Here is a 5,659-nt window from a genome sequence, read left to right on the forward strand (position 1 = left end):
ACAGGAACTGGACATGGAACAACAGACTGGTTCCAAATAGGAAAAGGAGTACGTCAAGGCTGTATATTGTCACTCTGCTTATTTAACTTATATGCAGAGTACATCATGAGATAAACGCTGGACTGCAGGAAACACAAACTGGAATCAAGATTGCCAGGAGAAATATCAATAACCTCAGATATGCAGATGACACCACCCTTATGGCAGAAAGTGAAGAGGAACTCAAAGGCCTCTTGATGAAAGTGAAAGTGGAGAGTGAAAAAGTTGGCTTAAAGCTCAACATTCAGAAAACGAAGATCATGGCATCCGGTCCCACCACTTCATGGGAAATAGATGGGGAAACAGTGGAAACAGTGTCAGACTTTATTTTCTGGGCTCCAAAATTACTACAGATGGTGACTGCAGCCATGAAATTAAAAGACGCTTACTCCTTTGAAGGAAGGTTATGACCAACCTAGATAGCATATTCAAAAGCAGGGACATTACTTTGCCAAGAAAGGTTCATCTAGTCAAGGCTATAGTTTTTCCTGTGGTCATGTATGGATGTGAGAGTTGGACTGTGAAGAAGGCTAAGTGCCAAAGAATTGATGTTTTTGAACTGTGGTGTTGGAGAAGACTCTTGAGAGTCCCTTGGACTGCAAGGAGATCCAACCAGTCCATTCTGAAGGAGATCAGCCCTGGGATTTCTTTGGAAGGAATGATGCTAAAGCTGAAACTCCAGTACTTTGGCCACCTCATGTGAAGAGTTGACTCATTGGAAAAGACTCTGATGCTGGGAGGGATTGGGGGCAGGAGGAGAAGGGGACGACAGAGGATGAGATGGCTGGATGGCATCACTGACTCAATGGACGTGAGTCTCAGTGAACTCCGGGAGTTGGTGATGGACAGTGAGGCCTGGCGTGCTGCGATTCATGGGGTCGCAGAGTCGGACATGACTGAGCAACTGATCTGATCTGATCTGATAGTCATATTCATGTCACTATTGATATTACTAGATGGAATCCCCTTACCTGACCAATTAATAATGCCTGCTCTGACCCTGGCCATAAATTTGAATTTTCTTCTATTACTCAGTCTCAATCAGAGCAGCAAGCAAAGTTTCCGCAAAGGAAAAAAATCTCCCACCATTATGGGATGGATTTATATAGATAACACCAGGTTATGGTAATTTACGTTTAAAGTGTCCTCTATGTTGGAAACAAGTAAATCATACTAAGAATAATCAGTCTAGTAACACTAGGAAACTGGGTTATGTGCCTTATAGACAGTGCCAATATATAATTTCCCTGGAAGGTAAAGATTCGTACAGAATAGACTAAGTCATATGACCTGGGATATACTGGGCTACATCTAATGGAAGTTTTTAGCTTATGATACTGCTATCTATGTTACTTGTCTTTCACCAGTTTTACAAAATTGCTGTTTCTTATACTGCCAAATGTGTGACTGAGGCCTCTGATAAAATGATATATAGTTCCATATGAGATCAATGGTGGTAACGGTGTAACTCTAGATATGGGAAGAAGCAACATGAAGGAATGTTTTCCTGGACCAAGAGGCTAGCAAGACAGATGGTCCAGAGAATTTTGGATACTGTTTTATGGCCTAGTCCAGTAACAGCACATTGAGTGGCCTGTTAACAAAATCTTTGCCAGACCTGAGAATGGACATTCTCAGCATCCTAGCATGAAATGGTCATGAAATGCTCTCCCTTAAAATCATGGCCAAGTTTATCACCAAGAAGGGGCTCTGCCAACTAAAAACTGACACTTGCCATCTACCTCTACAGAGATTAAATCATGACCACTGGCAGCTGCTGATTTTCAACACCCCTAAAAGGAGTTCAGGGTGGAAATCGGGAATGAGACACCCTGTGTGCTGGGAAAAATTGGCAGAACAGGCCTTCAGATAGTTAGATCTTTTCAGGAGAGGATTTAATGAGTTCCAACTCTTACATCTTCTCATACCTGAGAAACAATGACGTTGTTAATGGTGACATCTGCTTTGGCTATTAAGGAGACTTTTACAATTAAAAGTCAAAATAGGCCGGGCTCTCCTATGGATCCAATCCGAGGCTTTTGCAGGATGCTGAGGTCTCTGGCTATCACCCTGGACGGCAAGACGGCCCAGCTGTAGTGAGCGCTGGACAGAGAGGAAAGCAACTCTGAAGGTTGTCCAATGAGAGTTTTACATGACCTTCACTCAGAAGTACAGACTCTAAAGGATGATGTCAATATTCTTGATAAAGCAAAGCTTGGAAAGTCAAGAAAGCACTGGTTTCATAAAGGCAACAAAAATACTGATGAAAAAGAATTCAATGGATATCATTGAAATAAAAGAGTTTTTCCAGAAGTATGGATATACTCCATGTGCCAAGAAAAACTCAGTGGGTGAAGAAGAAGTCACTGACTCTAAACCAGCGTCCAGTGAATGTGAACGTCCTGAGAAGCCTGACGTGGAAGATGATTTGTTGGATTCTGCTGCTCCAAGCACTTCTGTTTCTGAGAAGTCACCGCATAGTCCACAACCTTCTGATTTTGGACTTGAGCAGTACCTCGTACCCCAAGTTCTGCCAAACCCTCCCCAAGCAGTAAACAATGAGAAGGAAGAGCCAAAAATTTTAACTCCATTTTCCAAACAGTCACTAGTAAAAACTTCAAAATGTGCACTAAAGATGGACCATTTTGAGTTGGTATCTCTGAATACACTATGTGTTTAAATGACAATTACACAATTGGACTTAAAAATGTGAAGACTAACAGTGAGACCATAGAAACAGAACCAGTGCCCAATAATGATAATGTCTTTGCCACTCCTGGACTCATAATCCAGCTGTTGGGAAAAAAATGGTGCAGAGCACACAGATTCTCCCTTGGCACCTACATTCAGCACTCCTGGTTTGAAAGTTCCTTCTACAAAGATCAGCACAGCTCTGGTATCCACAAATTATCCATTATCAAAAGCAAGCAGTTCATTGAATGATTTGGCAATGGAAGAAAGTACAAATTCAGATGAGTGCTTTGAGAACTTTGCAGATCCCTCTTCTCCTACTATTTCTTCTTATGAGATTCTACTCAAAACACCTACACCTCCAGAAGTTACTACGATTCCAGAAGATATTTGCCAGATTTTATCAATATACAACTCAAACCCAGTGTCTCTGGTAGCAGTTAGAGCAGTGCCACCCAGCAAAGTGTTCCTTCCTCGGCATGGAGGACTGAAGGTACGAGATGCCAATAACAAAGAAAACCAGTGAAGATAGTGGATCCATCCTCCCATTATGGAACTGAACAGAATGAGATGAAAGCAAATCTTGTCTCGCTTGGTTTTTGACATCCCCTACATCGTCCCCCTTTTGAAAAACCAACTCATGTTAAAGATGAACATGGACACTAGTCTCATAAAGTGCTTTTTATTAAGTTTGATTTAATCTGGGCTGTCTTGTTGATATGTAGTTCAGCTGCTCAGTTTTGAAAGATCATTACTATTTCATTGATTTCAAGTTTACCCTGCCTCATGGAACGGTGTGGTTTAAGTAATATTAGGAAGCAGGATAAATAATTTTTGAAATTTCAACCTTACTGTTTGCCACTCAAATGAGGCCACCTTCAGTCTTCTTGGGGCTTGACAGTTGTTGCTAGAGCTAGGCTTCTTCCTTGGGGCTAGCTCTGCCCATAGTCTCCTCTCATGACTGTCCCAAGTCTTCTACACCTTTTATTTCAACAATGCTCTTTCAGACACTGTTGTTTACAAAAGACAGCCTAAACTGATATAGGAAAAGAGGAATTTACAGGCCTAGGTAGCTATACTGAAGTGGGTGTCTCAAACATTTGGATTTAAACACTTGCCTGCTATCATGTCAGGATGGGCGTTTTCCTTTAACTTGTCGGTTTCATCCTCTCAAATCACCTCTTCCCAGCACATGACTGTGACCTCCCCAGACCCCCATCTAGCTCGGTGCCCAACAGAGCCCAAGCCTCACCCTCTGGAAAATCCTAGGCATCCTCCTGCATGAGTGCTTCTCTATGGACTGTCAGCTGTGCCTGTGGACCTGTCTCTGAGAGCGCCAGGCTGCCCTGTCCATGGAGCCCAAGAGCCTTATGATCTAAGCCAAGCTGCATCAGCGATTATCCTCTTTTATGGCTGTGCCTTGAAAGTCAAACGGGAAGACGCATCACTTTGTGTCTCTTCATTTTGTCAGAAAATTGTCCCCATAGAACAACTTTTTCTCTGTTCTAGGAACTACTGTGTAGTTATAATTTAAGTTTGGCTAAATAAAATGTTAAATTAAAACAAAAAAAGTCAAAACAGAGTAGCTATGCTTCAGACACCCAAGATACTATGGGTGTGATTTCAGACTAGACCTTGCATTGCTATACGCTTGAGTTTTCTGAGTTGTGTCAGGCCTGGATGCCACCAGACATGCTCAAAACAATGTCTGCTGGAAGCTAGTAACTGCAAACTCACTTTTTATAGAGCTAGGCAACTGGCTACCTGGCTACAAAGTCTCCCAGAAGTGCCAGGTCCAGACTGGGTTTCAGGCCTATTCTTCTGAAAAGAAATGAGATTTATTTTGTCTATTAAAATTCCAGTTGTCAATCTTCCAGCTACTTCTAATTGGGTCTGTTACACCAAAATGGCAGACCAACAGATTGAGGTTTTAATCATACAAGACTCAGATCTAGGACTTGGAACTCAGGAATGCTTCCAATTCAGCGTCTATTCTCCAAGCTGAGGCAGTCCTATGCCCCATTTAGACAGGAAGTTATCACAGTCATAGTTGCCTAGTTCCCTGAATTAAAACTGAGCAGGACTCACTGGGGCTCTGGAGTACGGATCTGTTCAGTGTTCTCCATTTCTTGTCTGTAGGATATGGGCTTCATTCAGTCTTCTTGACCTTTCCTGAGTCCCAGAGGATTCAAAACAGATTCAAACAGTTGCTAATCAGAGAAGGGAGGGGATACAGAAACAGAAGGAGCAATCAAATGGTGGTACAACCTTGAGGCAGGGTCCTTTTTCCTACTCAAGAAGCATGCACAGCAATGTCCTTGAGTTCTTCTGCAGAACTGGGGCCCTCACCAAGGTGAAGGATGGTTACTTCAGGCTGAGCACAAGATTCCTGGAGCACCACTCTGTTGCCTTACCACCAACCAGTCAGAAGAAAGTCACACACGCTGCAGCCCTCACCCGCAAATGTTGCCTTCTGTTTCTGGGGCCCAGTGATGACCATCCTTTTAGGCCTCCTATTTGCCCCTGTCTATTTCATATCTGACAGGGGCCAATAGTTTCAAGCTAAATTGCTGTTCTTACAAGGGCAAATGCTGGTTTCAGGCACAAAATATCTTGGCTTAGATCCTGAGAAATCTGTATGCAGGTTAAAAAGCAACAGTCAGACCAGGACATGAAACAACTGACTGGTTCCAAATAGGAAAAGGAGTAAGTCAAGGATGTATATTGTCACCCTGCTTATCTAACTTATATGCAGAGTATCATGAGAAACGCTGGGCTGGAGGAAGCACAAGCTGGAATCAAGATTTCTGGGAGAAATATCAATAACCTCAGATATGCAGATGACACCACCATTATGGCAGAAAGTGAAGAGCAACTAAAAAGCCTCTTGATGAAAGTGAAAGAGTAGAGTGAAAAAGTTGGCTTAAAG

General features: G+C 42.6%; 1 pseudogene; it reads left to right on the top strand.

The window, feature by feature from the left end:
- The first annotated feature begins 2,058 nt into the window (after positions 1 to 2,058).
- Positions 2,059 to 3,256, top strand: LOC104990845 (annotated as a pseudogene).
- Positions 3,257 to 5,659: the final 2,403 nt, after the last annotated feature.

This window comes from Bison bison, unplaced genomic scaffold (genome assembly GCF_000754665.1).
Source record: "Bison bison bison isolate TAMUID 2011002044 unplaced genomic scaffold, Bison_UMD1.0 scf7180017864180, whole genome shotgun sequence".
Lineage (NCBI taxonomy): Eukaryota > Metazoa > Chordata > Mammalia > Artiodactyla > Bovidae > Bison > Bison bison.